We start from the raw sequence: 18249 nt of genomic DNA on the forward strand, positions 1-18249 counted from the left end.
AAAACTGCATCGGGACATGATATGTCATGATCACCTTGAAAAACTATTCAAGCTAAACTCCAAATTCCTCTGCAATAGAGTTATTTTTGAATGGGAAACATTTGGTCTTCTCTGACGCCCTTGAAGACACAATTTCCCACTTTCATTTAAATTGTCTATCCATATGGTACAAACAGAAAGCACCAAAAAGGATCTAGATGGAGATTAGTAAGCACAGTGATCGCAGAACCTGACCCCTTATGCTACCCTAAGGAAATTACAAGCATCTCTACTCAGGAAGGACCTTTGGCACCTCCTCTTTCCCCTCCAGACTGACACCTGCAGAACTGGACAAGGATCCTTTTAAGTTGCCACAGCCAGCTGCAAGACAGGATGGTTATAGCAGAGAGCCAACTCCCCCGCCCTTAGGAATGTCAACTGATAGCAGAATTGCTGAGAGTCAGCCGGCAGCTTGCCAGTGCGCTAGTAAAGGAAAAAATGCAGGGGCTAGAAACGAAAGCAGCTCAGAGAGCAGGAAGGACCATGGAAGTACTGTTTCAGAGAATGAGGAAGGGGTGGGAGCTGACCCCCTTAATCAAAGGTATAGGTGTATGGGACAGAATATGTCACAAGAGGAAGTTGGCTGTTTCTGGTCTTGCTGGAAACACCCTCCTTAAAAGCTACATCATTGATTTATAGACGGATGGCTGTGATAGCCATTCCACTGAACTCTGTTTTTGCAATAAATCTTCTATTTAATAAATCAATAAATCTTCCACTATGCTCGTTCGTCATCAAGACTCCCTGACAGCCACCCACCCTTAGGAATTCACTTCTCTTAAATATTAGACAAGTGCCAATAAGTGCTGTCTTTTCAGTGCCTCTTATAGATCTTCCTTCTTAAACAACCCTTTTCAGTTGAGCTCTTTCCCAGTTTGCATCTCTATTAGAATTGTTTTTAAGGCATTCTTATAGCTTTATCACTTCTTGTTTGCTGCCCTAGGCTCCTTTGGGAGAAAGGGTGAAATATAAATTTAATTACAAAATAAAGTTTTATCATTGATAACCTTGTGTAGAGGGTTAGACCAAGATACAAACAAGAAATAGTTATGCATTAACTTATTAACAAGACCCACCCATCCTGGTTCTTACAACTCCCTTTCTGGTTTTCAATAATCTTTTTTGAAAATTAAATATAACAGATTTCCAGTAAATATATAAAACATCAAGAAAAAGCTCAGAATACAATTACATTAATTATACAATTATATGCTTAAGACACGCTATATATATATATACATACACACACACACACACACACACACACACACACTTATACTAAAAATTACCTTTTAAATCCAGTTATAATCTAAACAGCCAGTCTTCTTTTTAACTTTTTAACTTTTGCCAATGTTCGGTTGTCTGCAGAACTTGTTTCTTTCTGGACCTGTATGTAAATATAGCTCATTTCAGACATCACACCAAGCTGTGGTTTCAGCTAATGATAAATAGTCTAGGATTGATCAATGATCTGTGTTTCCCTACATGCATTAGGTAAATAATGGCATAGAGCTGCTTGCTTCTTCTTTTTTAATCTAGCTTCATAAATTCACTCCTGTCTTGATGATTTAACAGGTGTGGTCAGGGGTGGGTGGCATCAAGTGACCATCTCCTCCTCCAGCCATGTAGGAAAATGGTGGCACCCCCTGACCAACCATGGCCATGCCACTCCCCCAGAGCCCCAGGTTAGCAAATATTCTGTACCTCAGTCAATCTACACCTGCACACATTCACCCACACTCACGTGCTGAACAGTTACAGATCTCACTAATTCCTTGGGAGATATAAAAGGCCACACTACAACACTGGCACCCTAACCCTATGATCAAATTTATTCTAGGACTATGCAGCATTTATGTAGCAGAACAAAACAAAAATGACATTCATTGTCCAGAATAGGCATAAAAAACAAGAGGATTGTGTACAGTGGAGAAAGCACATAGTAAGAATGTGCAAATGTGATGGAAGTCTAACAGTGCAATCCTATGCAGGCTCACTCTGGAGCAAGTCCCATCAAGTTCAGTAGGCCTTACTCCCAAGTAAATGGAAGTAAAAGCTTCCTAACTGCATGTGACTGTGGTAATGGAGGACAGGGAGGCCAGCCTTGTTTTCAAAACAATATGTATTGTGACAAACAATTGCCACCATTGTCATATTAATGCTTTGCACATAGTGGGTTGTATCCAACCACATTCTGTACATAAGTTAGTCAATTTAATTGAATAGATATATTCTGAGTAGAACTGAAGTTGGATACGTCTCAGTGATTTATTTATTTTTACAAAAATTAAACCAGATTGTGGAGTTTCGAAATAGTAATCAAGCTTATTGTCAATTTCCACTGCATTCAGTACTCTAGGAAGCCATGGGTAGAGGAACATAAAGCAAGTAAAAGACTCATTCATACAACCATTTTGGCAAAAGCCACTCAAGCTTAATTTTTTTAATGTTGTGACTGGCCTTGCGAATATTATTTGTTCTTTATTGAGACCATAATCTTTCATCTCCTCTTTCCACTCACATTTTGAGAGGGCTTTCATACAGTAGCTAGGCATCGGTTGATGGAACCAATTGGAGCATTCACAGGATGAGTCACCATGCCATCAGTCAGCTTGTGGTGGCTTTCATCCTGTTAAGAGCGGCGGTAGGATATGGCAGCCCAAAAATGTCCTCATAGGAAGCAATATGCTGTTGCCTGATTGAGTAGGTGAATTGCACTGGCATGAAGGTGCTACATAAAGACTAAAATGAATGATGTGCTTTCAGAAGAGACATTTTGCTTCACCTCTAGGAAACAAATAGTGCTGAAATTGCGAAGATGACTCATTAACAGTGTAACAGCTCTCGAGAGAGGTGAGGAGAAATGCAGCAAGAAGAACAACAGGGCGCAGCTGAAGGGAGTATAATATTCAAACTTGGAAGACTTGGAAGCATTAGCCTTCTGGGGGTGGAAATATACATGATGCAAGATCTTTATCTTCAAATGTAGATTGCTGTCAAACCACAGTAAAAAAATAATGAGGGAGGGCAGAAGAGGGGTACTGAACTCTTTTTTCCATTATCTGTTTCACCACAGCCCTGTTGCAGATATTAATATTGTGCAGTTTGAAGCGACTAGAAGCAAAAGAACTGACTCCTTTTGGAAGGCAACTTTGTCCCGAATCATAAAAATATTATTCAAACTTTACTTGCAGAACTTTCTTCATAACAGAATTAAAACATCCAATGATACATCCAAACAGTTCCATAAGACATATGCCATTCGAAGTCGTAGGCTCAGCATCTTACAAAATATGAAATAATCCAAACAGACCTATAAGTAAAGGTCTCTCTCCTTCAGCATCCATTTTGCCTATATCTGTTTTCCTGGAGAGCTTCATTTAAATCTTCCTTCCATGCAGCCTGAGAGAGAACAAAGAAGCAGCCACCACCTTTCCAAGATGGCAAATTTGCAACTCAGTACCTTAATCACCTGATCTAAGGTTATTCACTCACGTGTTAGCTAGCAGAAAGCAACAATCAGTTAGTTATCAACTCACCAAGAGCTCAGAGTACTCTTCTTGCTTTTCTAAAGCTTCAGTGGAATTTCCCTATGTTAAATCTTTTCAACAATAGATAGACATCCCCATTTCAATGTCAATTAAACCAATTATACTTAACAAGCCTCTCCTTCAAGGTTGCTTCCCTAACACAGCCACCCCTAGCCAGTAGCAGACATCATATTGGAAAAAAGTGGCTGGAGGAAGGAGTTGCAGAGTGAAAAGTGGCTGGTTAGCTGCTGCTTCCCTCAGTGACTTGCATTCAAAATCTGCTGCTGTCATATATATATAATTCTACATAGCTGAGGGGACCTAGCTTTACTACATTCTCAGTATGAGATCAAAAAAGGAGAGGGCATGTCTAAGTTGGTCTATTGCAAAGTATGTGTCTTATATCAGAACAGCATTCAAACAAGTCCTCTGCAATAAGGCAAGAAATATAAACTGTTTTGTAATAGGGTTTCCTTGGCTGTGTGAGAAAGAAAATAAAGCCGGGGCTTTGTTTCAGCCAGAACTTGTTGGAACTCAGTTTCGGCACCTCTCAGTTGGGTGCCATTGCCATTCTAAGAGAACAAGGGTGGTACACATCATACACATTACTACCAGAGCAAATGCTAAATTGATCAGGTCACGGGAACAATGGAAATCTAAGGAGGCTCAACAATAGAATGTTGGACAGAAGACATACTGGATCAAGCAATAAGTGAGCAAATATATATTATAGATATGAAAGCAGGGGAAATCTGGAAGACATTTTTTGAGCTATTTGAACAAGAGACGAAAGCAGCGTTGAAGTGTGGTTCTGATTTAGCCTCACACTTCTTTTTGCTAAGCCCTTTCCCTCCCACCCCCCACTTCAAATTCCTCTATTGTTGTTGATGTTGGTGGGACATTGAGTTAGGACTGGCCAGGGATGGGAGACATAATTTTATGTCTACACTTTGGGATATGTAATTAATTATTCATTCTACTGATACTTTAAAAATTAATGAAATTTGTCATATTTTTTTTTAAAAGGCAGAGCTCCCTTTGCACCCTGAAAATATGACTAATTTTTCCAGAGAATGTGTTAACATACAAGGAACAGAATCAGAACTTTATGGACCAGTAAGCTGCATTATTTTATTGTGAGGAGAATGAACAGAACCCCCTCCTCCAGTAGCATATTATGACATTTGGAGTGTTGTACTGCTTATACTGCATTTGGGTTAGTAATCCTGTGCTGACAGTCATACCGAAATGTTCTTGTTGTTATTCTATAATATACAGAGAGAGGCTAATAAGGTCAAATATTAATGCAGTGCTAGGCAATGGATGAGGAATTTGAAGAATGTGAAGAATGTATATGCTTTACTGTTCAATGAAAGTATTGCTGTATTTGAATTGGCTTCCTCTTGTCCATCAGTTAAAACATCAAAAGGCTTATAATAACTCTACAAAAGGACCCCTTGAAGAAAGACAAAGTCAGGTGCATGGATGTGGAAAACAAAGGATAAGCTGTCCTTGCTTTCGGAGGAGGAAAGTGGCTGGATTTCAGTTACTAGAAGATCTTCATTGGATTCATTGTCTGATGGACAACTCATTATAATCACTGGATTTAAATTACTTCAACTCCATTCATTTCAGAGGGTCTGCTCTGAAAATGACTTATTTGGATACAATCCCTGGGAATGTATAAATTGGGGTCCTGGAAGGTATAAACGGAATCCCACCCCCTACATAGCACCATAGCACGAGACATCTGACTTCTAAAGTTTGAGATTAGGCAGGAAGCACTTCTCCTAATCCCCAAATGGATTGGTACACCTGTCTCCAATATGTGCATTAGCAGGGAATTAGAGTCTGCGGACACACACCTCATGGCACACAATCCCAAACTTTCCTTGCCCTTTTAGGATACTTTGTCAAAGATAGAGGCCATGTAGCCCTTCATATATTGCTAAACTCCCGTCATCCCTAATGGGGACACACATTCTGGAGGGCCACACATTCCCAACCCCTGGTTTAAACTAGGAGCTTTACTTCCCCTGCAGTTTAAGGAAAGTCATAGAGGACTGGTTATTGAGGATCAGGGAAAGCACTTTCCCATGATGCTGCCTATGGATCAGACAGAAGCTTTACACAGCCTGTTGTGAAAGTGCTTCACATTCTCTTCCTTAGAGGGTTTTCGGCCAGTTATGTGTGCCTGTGATTGTCATAATTGATAGATCAAAGGAAGTAAACAGTACTACATAGTACATTAAAAATCCATCTTAAAATGTTGAATTCTTAAAACGTCGTATCTTAGAACATGTGGCTAACAAGTGAACATGTAAGTGTTACATATTTAAAGGCAAAATTATAGTTAGAATTGCTCTATTTGTGCTAACACAGTACTGCTTTTTCACACTTCTGGTATTGATTCATTATGTAATAAAAGCAGATATCCAGGGTTCATAAAACATGTTTGCAATAATAGTTAGTACATCAAAGTTCACTTAGATCATTCACATCCTGCACAAATCTGTGCTTTGTCTCATGAGTCTCATCGAGGGGAAGCAGCTAAAAGCAGTTATCTTAGAGTAGGATTGCTCCTTTGGGGCTATTAAGCAGTCATTGTCATGTCGGAAAAGTCAGCCTTCGGTATATTGAAAACTAAGGAAAACAGAAGGCCTTTTCACTGCCATTATACGATTTCAGAACTAATTAAACTATAGGCTAACCTTATTTTATTCACATTCCTAAAGCTAGTTCATAAGCTAAGATTGAAGGTCCTTTTCTCTGTAAAGAGTTCCCATACCTAAGGGAATCTATCATGAAATGTAAAGACGGATTAAAGGAAGCTTTGACCTCCTCTGCCTATTTTTCAGCGTAAAACATGATAGCATTCCAGAACCCAGATCTGGCTCATTCTACAGTAGCATAAGCCACTTCCATTTTAGAAGGATAAAAAAGTTGTCAGGAGAACAGCTTGCTTTGATGTCATTCTCTCTTTCCTTGTTGTGTGGATAAACATCAATCAATCTAAATTGGCCAGAGCTGTCAATCTTACACACTTCAAGGTGATTTCCAGATTTCACTGGGACAAATGTTAACACCTTTTTCTCATAAGGCTGCTGTTAACTTACATCATCAATGCCCCAGATCTAGTAAAAACACAATTAAATAGGATTTTTTTGTGCCTTAAGTGCAGGGGTGAGGGACCTTTTTGAAGTCTGAAGGTCATATTCCATTCAGGACAACCTTTTGGAAGTCAGATGCCAGTACTGGAGAGGCAAGAGCCAAAAACTGGGTAGAGCAAACTAATGCAAATTTTACCTTTGCACACCCCTCTCTATCCATGAATGCAAGCAAGAGGCAATATTGGAGTTCAGTGACACATTCCAGCAACACAAAAGCTCTTAAGGAGTATACAAAGCAGTGCTGCTGAGGGGTGTAACTTGAGGAAGAAGAGGTGTGGCCTGGATAGAGTCCAAGGGTCAGACAGACAGAAATGGAGGGCTTCATTTGGCCTAAGGCCTGGGGTTCAGCACCCCAGCCTTAATGCAACAATTCTCTCAGCTTGCAAAAGTCCCAGAAGATATAAGCAATAATTAGAATTAGAATTAGAATTCTAAAAAGCTAAAGTATATGAAATAATAATAATAATAATAATAATAATAATAATAATAATACACTGCCCAACTGACTGGGCTGCCCAAACCACTCTGGGCAGCTACGAACAAAATATTAAAACACAGCAAAACATCAACCATTAAAAACTTCCCTGAACAGGGCTGCCTTCAGATACCTTCTAAAAGTCAAATAGTTGTTTATCTGTTTGACATCTGATGGGAGGGCGTAGATCTCTGAACTGAAGACAGGTGTGTTATTAACTGTCACTTTATTTCTCTTTCTTGCTACTTCTTAAGTAACATCTAAGCATGTTTAGGATATGAAAATTCTTTAGCTCTGATGTTCTTAATGAACTAGTTGAAGGCCTGGTGAGATGGGAATGTAAAGAAGTTTTTTTTAAAAAAAGTTGCTGGCATATTTCTGTGGGGAAGTGGAGACTGTCAGTAATATTATGTATTGAAATGGCTTGATAAGGTGTGGGTGTTTGCCATAATGGCTGAACCAACACAATTTATTAGGCTAGAGAGGCCTTTGCCAACCTAGTGCCCTCTAGATGTTTTGGACTATCATGCCCATCACCTGTATTGGCTGGGGCTTAGGATGATGGGCCTTGTAGTCTAAGACATCTGGCGAAAGCTGGACTAAAAGAACAAAGACAGGTTGAGTTGATGACAAATTGGATAAGTTCTACTTCGAAACTGAGCATCACTTATTGAATTACGTCCATACAGCATATTAAAAGAGTACTTGAAAAGAAAAGAACTTCACCTCAAAGTAAACTACATTTTACAATTTAATCGAATATTGTTAATATTGATTATTACCAAACAGAAACTATGGGTTTACAATGTTTTGCTGGTTTATTCCGGCATGGTCCTCAACATGTAAAATCAGACTAGTTGTTATAAGAAGGTAATATACTGAATTAAAAAATATAAATCTATACAGGTTTAGTTGTATTCTCAACCTGGTTTCTCTCTCTCTTTCCACACAGTCTGGTAGCAGTTGGATAGAAAAAGTATTAAAAAGTTTATGCTTTTGTCTTATTGCTTATCACCCTGTCCACACCCCTGTGATAAAAAGTGTTGGTAGGTTGGATATGAGTGTGTACCTGACCGCCCATCATTCCTTTCTACCACACAAATATTTATGAGTTGATTACTCAATACTCAAATATGCTTGTTTTACTTCCTCTTTGCACTCTTCACAATTGCCTCCATTTTTGTATTAATCAAAGCAGCTCGGCAACCATGCACCCCCACTAGCACCCATAATTGTAAGGATCATGCTTGGATGGGTGTGTATACAATCACCAAACCACACGCAAAAGATCAACAAGAAAGATCAATTTCCAGCAGGCATGGAGTTAGCCCACTATGTACAGTGCTTCTAATATATGAAGAAGAAGAGTTTGGATTTGATATCCCACCTTTCACTCCCCTTCAGGAGTCTCAAAGCTGCTAACATTCTCCTTTCCCTTCCTCCACCACAACAAACACTCTGTGAGGTGAGTGGGGCTGAGAGACTTCAAAGAAGTGTGACTGGCCCAAGGTCACCCAGCAGCTGCATGTGGAGGAGTGGAGATGCGAACCCGGTTCCCCAGATTACGCTCTTAACCACTACACCACACTGGCTCTCTACATGTCCACAATTTAGTTTAAAATAGGATGAAATACTTTTCTAGGAATTTCCAGGGTTTTTTTGGAGCACGCTTTGTAGTGCCATGGGGCTGGGAAATCCAGAATGAAATAATGGATAAATCACTGGACTAGGAAGAACCCGATTCAAATCACTGTTTGTACAGGAAATTCATTTGGTGACCTTGGGCAAGTCATTATCTCTCAACCTAGCCTATTCCACAGGGTTTCTTTAGAGGATAAAATGAGGTTGGGGAGTCATAGAAACATAACAGAAAGGGCATATTACATTTATGTTAAACCACAATAGCAATGATGGTACCATAACAAAAGAGTCAGATGTTTGTAGATCAGCCTTTCACAACCATCAGCCTCAGGCAGCATGGCCAATGGTTAGGGATGATGGGATTTGGAGTCCAAAATATCTGGGAGGCACCTCCATTTTGGCTACCTCTTCTCTCCAGCCGCTGTAGTCTGTATGGTAACATAGTCAGACGAGCAGCATATAAATGATAAGTTATCACCATCATATACTTCTACAAACTTAGTGGGTTCTACATATACAGTTCCCATGGTCCTGTCCTTGAATATAGTGCACATACATAGGAGCATCCAAGCCCTTTGAGCTGTCTAGGAGTGTCTGGCAAATGGGAGGTTCCCATCTTTGTATACTCCTGGGGGAACCACAGGAAAGGATGGGCCTAGACTAGCCTTCACCAACTACACTTGCTAGCTTATATTGCTGTGAGTTGCAGTCTCAAACATCTGGAGGGCACCAGGTTGGTTCAAGGAAAAAATAGGTACAAAAAGAGAATTCCTGGATGCCAAGATCCAAGTTTGGGGCAAGTAGTCTTTGGTGAGAGAACCCCAGCAGAGATTTAAAGCACAAAATATGAGGCAAAGTAAAGTGTGGAAATATAGGCTGTTAGACCTTTAAAATATGTCCTTCCAAGCTCCTTCCAAATTTGCCCTCATCCCCAGCATAGAAAAAGGCCACATGCTTGGTAAGTTAAAATGGTTTACTTACAAATTATCCAAAGTTTAAGTTCTTGTGCTTTAAAAAATACAAAAATTATATAAAAAAAATTGAAATAGTTGCACAGGCAATAAAACATGGCTCAGTCACAGTGGTGAAAGTTCCTAAATTATTGGTATAGGAAGTCAAGAGTGGCTTGTGAGAGGCATGCAGTCTGAGCCTGGAGCAACCAGCTCAGATGTCTTCACAGGTAGACTGAGGTGGAACAAAGGCTTGATTACCTAGGTCCTAGTCTCTCCCAAGGTGAGCTAAGCCTGGCAGGACAGTTTACTTTATGGTCTTAACCCCTTCATACATTAATTACACTTAAGTATGTTGGTTATATGAGACTGCTTATCCCACAGTCCTAGACCTTGGTGTAGGATATTTTTGGTGCATGCCAGCATTCTATAGGCAAGCCTGGTTTGTGGGCTATTTTAGGGGAGGGGGGCTTTATTCTCCAGCCACTCTGTGAAATAACTCAACTCACCCCCCAATCTGATTGAGGCCTGGGAGATTATTCTGCACAATTCGCTTGTGTGGGCTTGCCTATCTCTAAAGTGTTACAAATATGATTTGAAGGAAAATATCTATCTATTTTACAGGCACCGGTGGATATAGACATAACTAGCATCCTGTATTACAGTGCCACAGTCACAGAGCAAACATCTACGGCTCTGTGACCTATTGTATAAATTTAATGAGGTTGGCAGAGAATTGTCTTAGTAACTGGTGCTCAGTATGGTGGAAAGATCACACTGTAGAGATGCTAGACTGCATCAAATTTGATAGTGTCAACCCACTGAATGTCATGCTGGGTTATTTCCCAAGGTCAGAATTTGTACTGCCAGTCCGACACCCAAATGGCAAGAGGTTCGCAAGTGAGCCTCTCATTTCTTTCTTTTTTACTGTCATTTCTTCGGCACATTTCTAGGAGCTGTCTCAGCCTATTTTTAGAACATGGCAGTTCCTCTGAGAAACACCCTCAGTTTCTATTTTTCTTCTATACTTTGTTCTATAATAAGAAAGGGAGGGAGAGAGGAATCAAGACAGTGATTAAGACACTGGCCTGTAAATTGTGGATATTTTTCCAGTTTGGCACCCTTTGGGAGCAACAGCAAGTGTCTTAATCTCTCTTTCTGCCTCAGTTGCCTTTGGGGAATGGCATATGCATTCCTTCTCTCCTGTTTTGTCTCTCTTTATGCTCCTTGTTCTGCAGAGCAGCACAGAATCCTTAATGTGTGCTTGTAAAAGGTTTCAACGGCAGTAGTAGTTTCTGTAGTCTATTATTAGTGTACAAACTGCTTACTCTTCTCATTTTTAGCCCATTTGCACCATGGGGATATTGTGTTGGCCTACTTTGCAGGGTGGTTGTAAAGACTGCTGCGACAATGCATGTGAAGCACTGTGAAATTTCAAATGTGCTACATAAGTGATGATGATGACCATATCCTAGGGTTGCTAATTTTCAAAGAGTAAAAACCAGGACACCCCAGAAGTAGTTGTGCCTTTTCAAGGGAACCCACAGAATTGATGCGCTCTTTTAAGGAAAACCCAAAAGTTGTTTTTAGACAAACCTAAAAATTCTTGAGCTTTCGTGTTTTTTTGATTGACTTGCATAAGATCTAGGACAAAGAGCTGCCTTTCAGAAATCCCCCCTGGACGTCATCTAATTTATCTCCACAACACCCCTTTGCAGGAAGATGTATTGACAACAGAGAAGCTCCAGTCTGACACAGGTCCTTTCTATACTGTGATCAGACAAACTGAATACTTATATATTGCATTTGGCTTATGGTCTCCTCTTCTTCTTTTTTGCCAGAAAAGGGTTATGATCATTTTGAGGGGGGTGAGAGCGGGACACACATTATATTTCAAACCTTCCTATCAGTAACACTGCAAAGCTAGAAGTACCCTGAGTTATCCTCATGAATAGTCATATTGTTATTGTGACAAAGGGCACAGCAGCGTAATGGGAGGAGATGTTCAAAGAACTACCATCCCTGAGTCATCTTAATGGCGTGCTATTTTGATTACAAAACACAAGGAACTATATGCGGGAAATATGAGGTTCTTCTTTTAGCTTTTGTTGTTGTGATAGCCACATTTTTTTATCCTAGTGTCATATTTGGCTTTTCAAATGATAGCTGCAGTATGTTTTATTTATATTATTTTGTAACACAATTTATGCCCTGCTTTCCAGGTCCAGTTGGAGATGCCCAATACAATATTTTTATGGGTTGTAAGTGCCAGGGTTTGGAGATGCCACACTGCCCATAATTCCTGGATTTAGTAAGTGCTATAATTTAATCAAGCCCCCTGAATCCCTGGATCCAGCGGGGATTAAATGGCTGGAATAGCCAGGCCAGCCTGATAATGGCTGCTAAGTACTGGTCATTAACTTAACAAAAGCAAGGTGGTGAGCTATTAAGAAAGATGTGAAGAGGAACTCTGTCCCTGACAGAGGGAGGGTCACTCCCTCAGCTCTGAAACAATTAGCAGAGACAAAGCAAAGTTTAGGATTGCAGTTGACTGAAGGAAAAGGTGGTACTGCAAGCTGGAGGGGGGGCAGAGGGTTACGGTGTACTTCTTTATGAATTCAAGGCTGCTGCAGCAATGGGAGAAACAGGACCCTCTTGAGTGTTAATGCTGTGAGCCCCTCCATCGCAGGCTCAGGTTGTATATATGTGAAAATAAATCATTCATCATAAAGACGCCACAATCTCCGCTTTGCCTCAGAGGAAGGTGGCAAAACTGAGCCATGTCAGAGGGTGGAGCAGCGGACATCAAGTCAAGAGGTGAGAAGAGAAGGTCTGCAAGTCCTCCTCTGGTGCTGAACGTTTGAGGGTGAACTGCTATTGGGGGGTGCACTGTGCCTGAGAGTGCCCCAACCTCTCTCCCCAGGTCCTGGCGCCAAACGCCGACTGCGACAGACAAGATATCTGGTGCTGGAATTGTGCTACAGGAACTGTTTTGGGACTGGGGTGTGAGTTTAGAGTTTCTAACCCACAACCTAAGGGAAGGCCAAAGAGAAATAGACAGGCTCCGGAGAATCTGAACCTGTGAGTGGAGCCCAGAAGTAGCTGTGTAATTTTCTTGAACTTTGTGAAGATTCCACAACAAGCAATTCTGTGTAGCTGTTTGATTTACTTGGACTGAGAACTCAATGAAAACACGGAAGCCCCAGGACAAAGGGCTATGCAGGCAGCTGCCTGGTGGAGGAGAAGCAGAGGTTTGGGTCTGATTTCTGAGACTGTTTACTTTTGCTGCAGGGATTCTTCCTGCAAGGCTTAGCAATGGATTTTGAAACACTGTGCTTTATGGTTTTTGTCGGTTTAAAGGTTTTTTAGATTTGCTGTTGGTGCGTTTGAAAGCTGCATTTGAAATGCAGATCTGGCTGGAGTATGCACCAAGAAGGTAGAAAGAAGCCTGATTAATTCTTGATGAACTGGAAATTGCTAGAAAGGGAAAGACTGTTGCTGGGCTGTGTTGAGTTAAAAAGTGTCATTGCGTTGTGATCTGCTTTGAAGATTTGTTCTGAATGCCTTTACTAACTTATTTCTTATGTGCATCTGGAACAGGTGTGTCTTTCTTAGAATTTTGCACCACTTTATGGAAATCTCGCACTACTCATGGAGATTGGGGTTGTGTGTAACATAACAATCAACAGAGAGCCAGACTAAAATAGAAATGTAAGCAGCAAAAGCTTGCTGAAAAAGAAAAAAATTCCAAGCAATGATGGAACACCAGCTTGAATGCGGGCTGCCCCACGCTGATCTTCCATAACTACTGGTTCCAATTAATGGAAAAGTCCCTCCCTGTTGTAGCTACCACTGATTCTCCCTGGAAGGCAGTAGCACACACAAAACAGCCCCCTCAGATGATATTTTAAGGCAGGCTGACCCATGCCAGAGGAAGCAGTCCTTTAGGTACTGTGGTCCCAAGCCATTTAGGTAATAAGCAGCACCTTAAATTTATGAATTGGGGAAATGCAGGCTGCCCTCTGTGAAACATGATCAGTTAATGCAGGCATTGGCAAACTCAGCTGTCCAGATGTTTTGGGACTACAACTCCCATCATCCCTGACCACTGGTCCTGTTAGCTAGGGATGATGGGAGTTGTAGTCCCAAAACATCTGGAGAGCCGAGTTTGCCTATGCCTGAGTTAATGTGACAAGACTTTAGACTACATCGCGTTATGATCTGTGTCATCTCTCTGATATTGCATTTACGGTAATCTGTCGCAATGAAACCTTGCTGCAAATAGCACATTGCTTAGGAAAGGGGTCAGGCAGAAGACAGTGGGGTGAGAGGAGGACAGGGGAAGGTGGGAGAAAAAGAGATGAGTGAGAAGGGGATGGCAGGGGGGACTGTACACACCATACATTTAAAGCACATGGTTTCCCTCAATGAATCCTGGGAACTGTAGTTTACTCCTCATCTCCCAGCACCCTTAACAAATGACAGTCATGTGGGGGAAGTCATGTGCTTTAAATGTATGGTGTATACACAGCCACAGAGAGATGTGCCAGGGAGAAGGAAATGGGTGATAAGATGGCACATGGCAGGTGGGCAGGGAGAAGGAAGCAGCAGGATAGTAGTGGGCCTTTTATCTCATTATTTGGATTTTTTAAAAAATAAAAATAAACTTCTTCCCAACAGAATAAAATGCATATACAAAATATAATAAGGTATGAGAAATTAAAATGTTTCCAGGATGGTTTAACCCTGTCCAAACAAGCCACTTAAAAGCATTTGTGAGGAAAGAACTTGGGCTTAAAATTTAGGCAAGATCCCAAAGGAAGGGCACCCTTTTTATGTGGCCCTGGTCAATCGATCTTGATTTATGAATGGTACAGTTAAGAGGATGCTGGCAACTGATCTTGTCCAAGCAGGTGCAGTTTTAAAATTTCAATCTGAGTAATAATGACCTTTTAAAAAATTAAAATTGCTTTGCTTTCAGACAAATGCTTTTCAAAGGTGTGGCTTTCTTCATGCCTGGCTTTGGGTTATTTAACAATGTTAATGGGCGTGGACTGAAAAATCCCTATTATTCATAGAGCTGTCAGAACACTATGTTCTCAAAATATCTTTGTCATTGTCTGTTCTGTCAGTTAACATGTTATTGTTAACATATATGGCCTTCTGTACCTATAAAATCGACTTTAATAGCAAGGGTAGATGCTAACATTTGGGGGAAATCTGAAGGTATGCCTATTTCCTCCCATATATCAAAAATTAATCTGGATTCAACTGACTGCTTTGGCCTCAGGTTCAAAACCATGTTCTCAAAATTCTGTTTTTATACTAAATCCGCCTCCTGCTTTCAGATATTGAAAGTACAGCCCATTTGACCCAACAAAGCAAAAACAAACCATTTTTGATTTATTTTAACCCAAGTAATCCCTGAATATTTTTTAAAAAGATGGAACGTCTCATTTTTGCATTTGCATTAAGTATTATACAGGATCCTAGGCAATTGAAGATCAACGGGTTTTTGTTGCTGGGCTAACAATACTGTAGCTCCCTAATGGGAAAGATAATTTCCGTAACAAAAAGGACAATTGTTTCTTTTGAAAAAGAGATGTGCTGAAGAGCACCCAAGAACAGTCACTGCTTGTCATCCTGTTGTCTCTTCAAAATTACAATAATGTGGCAAATTGTTTCTTGGAATGTTTCTTTGGGAATGTTTGTCCCTCCTTCGTATGAACTGGTGAACTGTGTTATCCTGGCCAGTTTGTGAATACTGGATCTTCTACTTACTTGTCGTGGTGACCCAGTTACTATAATTTTGCCAGTGATGTGCCCCCTCCGCTTATCTGACATTCCCACAGCTTGAATAACTCCCAGTGGCTTTCCGTGCCCGATCAGATGCAGTGGCCCCATTTACCTCGCCAAATGTTCTGCCAGGGTTTCCAGATTTATATTCTTCTTTCCATCCTCCGCCCCATGATTGTTTTCCCCCACAGAACAAATAATTCTTTACCTTTCTTCCATTTGTTGTTCTACTCACCTATTGTTGTACGATTGGTTTACTCTCTTAGCCTGGCAGTTCTACCAACAGGGTATCCAGTACAGCGCAGTTGCAAATTCTGCCCCGTCTTTACAGTGATTTAGGGAGCTTACAGTGAAGTTCTGAGGCCTGGACTGGGAAAATCCTTGCTTGAAACAGCCGCGACCTTCAGCCCCGGCACCTTCTGTCACCAACCTGCTGTGTTAGAATGCAAGGCTTTACCAAGATAATGTTTACTTAGTTTCCAGAGTCACAGCAAACATGATTTAAAGCAACAGATCCCTTTTATTCAGGCACGTTAATGCAAACACAATGCCAGTTGTCATTTGTGCTGCTTGAAGGTATAGCCACAAGGCTTAGTCAAGCCAAACACCCATAGTAAAAATATCTGGGTGAGGACCTGAAACCTTTGTGCAGACATCAGACAGCTGCAAAATGACTGAGTCAAAGAGTAAAGAGCTTTATGGTGTGGCAAAGTGTTGGCTAAAAGCCACTTAATGTTATGCCATGTGAAAGTTATGCAATTAGATTGTTTGCGTGGCGAGTTCCCGCCCCCCACCAAGGATAAATAAAGACACCAGACACCATAATTTAAGGTTAAATGGGCGAATTAGGCCACAACTTTATTGAATTCAGGAATGAGAGCCATTGGCTTAAGCATTGGTCTTATCGACTATCCGGCTCCAGCCCATTTGCTGGAGACACGGGAAGGGTTAACACCATAAAGGGGGAGTCTCCTGCTGAGGCACGTCAACTAGGAGCTCCCCCGGGTCACCTCTCGGGGGCGTGCCTTAGGCCCACACCTCCATAGGCTTCGGACAGGGCCACGCCCCCCGGAGTCCTTTATCGGACCACCCTTCGTTCACTGGGGGGAGGTGATGGCGTTCCTCCCCCCCATCCTCTTAACCCCTTCTTACCAATGCCTAACCGCCAATGCCAAGGAGTTGTGACGAGTTGCTACGAGGTAGGCGAAAAACCAAATGGCTGTAAATTGCCAATTGGGAAAAATTCCTACCATGCCCCTTGTGGCGACAGACCGAAGTCCATAGCAAAGTCAGAAACCTACCTAAAGGGAGGGAGGGCGGGAAAACGTGGGGGCTAGCCGGCAAAAGAGGGCGAGCCCCGGCCGCGCCGGCCCTAAATAGGGCAGGCCACGCCCCCCCCAGCCACCCGATTGGCTGGCTGGGTGGACGACGCGGCCGGGATTCCCCTGCTCTCACGGGGGCTGAAACCAGCCCCCGCTCACGTGGGGTGGGCATGAAGCCCGCAACCCTACCTCCTGGGCAGGCCAGAAGTGGCTTTAAATCGTCAGGCCTTCCTTTAAATTAGGATTATTGCTTTTTTTATTTAAAAAAATCATTTTATGAATAGGGGCATGAAGTGAGTAAGCATCATTGCAACTGAGCTAAAGTCAAGAGGTTTATTCAGTGCTTCGCTCTTTTGCATGCTTCCAAATGGAGGTTTTAATATCACAACTGAGTTATTCAGATGCAACTAGCAGGTTGTTGACAACACATTGTTTTCGCTTTGTGGATTTTCCACAGCAATCGTAAACCCAGATTAAACTGAAGTGGGGGGTATAGGCATTTTGCATGGGTGAGTGGTACTGATCCCACACAAAAAGCACCCATCTGGAGCCACCCATCTGTGCCCCATGAGCCCTACTATACATTTGAAGCAGTAGCATGACACTTTAAATGCCTATAGCTTCCCCCAAAGTATCCTGGGAACTGTAGTGCTGAGAATTGTTAGGAAACGCCTAATCCCCTCACAAAGTTTCATTTCCCAGAATTCCATGGGAAGAGGGATGGATTGTTAAACCACTCTGGCAACTGTAGCTCTGTGTGGGACTGTTGTGCTACAACAGTCTGGAAAACATGGCCATCACAATAATACAACCAGAGTAAATATATGTAAGGGTTATCTCTTAGATCCAGAAATCTGTAGCATTGAAAGGTTCCAAGAAAAATCCAAATAAGTCAATGCAACTTGAGGGATATGGTGCATTATGGATCTAAACAGTATTATAGAGCTAAATAGCTTTATGTCTCTAAATAGGTTACTATTCTATTTCCAGATGCTTATCAATACTTTACATCCATACCCCTGCCCACTTCTTTCTTTTGGGAGCTACCAATACCTTTTTCATAAGAGGTGACACTACAAACGGAACACAGTATTCCAATTGAGTGCTTCATTGTTCAATGTGCTGTCATTATATTACGTTCCAGATTATTTCTGAATCCCTTTATTAGTGCACCCACGCATCTTATTTGCATTTTTATAAGTGGGGGAAAAAATCATTGGAACTACCATAATGTAAGAACAACAGAGGAACAAATTGACGTTGAAGGGCTTGATTCTGCCCTCACTCACTTGGCTTCCATGCCACTGCAACTCCAAATGACTCATT

The 18249-nt window shown here is 41.4% G+C and overlaps 1 protein-coding gene across 5 annotated transcripts in view; it reads right to left on the minus strand.

Annotated features, from left to right (window-relative positions):
• The window catches only part of NGEF (neuronal guanine nucleotide exchange factor), a 64323-nt gene extending 48280 nt beyond the window's left edge, over positions 1-16043 (minus strand). For 2 of the 5 annotated variants that reach the window (XM_083616335.1, XM_083616332.1), the window contains exons 1-2: positions 15837-16030; positions 1329-1426 (exon numbers count right to left, since the gene is read on the minus strand). The gene's annotated coding sequence lies outside the window, so the exon portion shown is untranslated. Of the gene's footprint in view, positions 1-1328; positions 1427-15836 lie in introns of all 5 variants that reach the window. The other 3 variants (XM_083616333.1, XM_083616334.1, XM_083616331.1) reach the window with 3 other exon arrangements.
• Positions 16044-18249: the final 2206 nt, after the last annotated feature.

Source organism: Podarcis filfolensis, assembly GCF_964270895.1.
Source record: "Podarcis filfolensis genome assembly, chromosome: 5".
Taxonomy (NCBI): Eukaryota; Metazoa; Chordata; class Lepidosauria; order Squamata; family Lacertidae; genus Podarcis; species Podarcis filfolensis.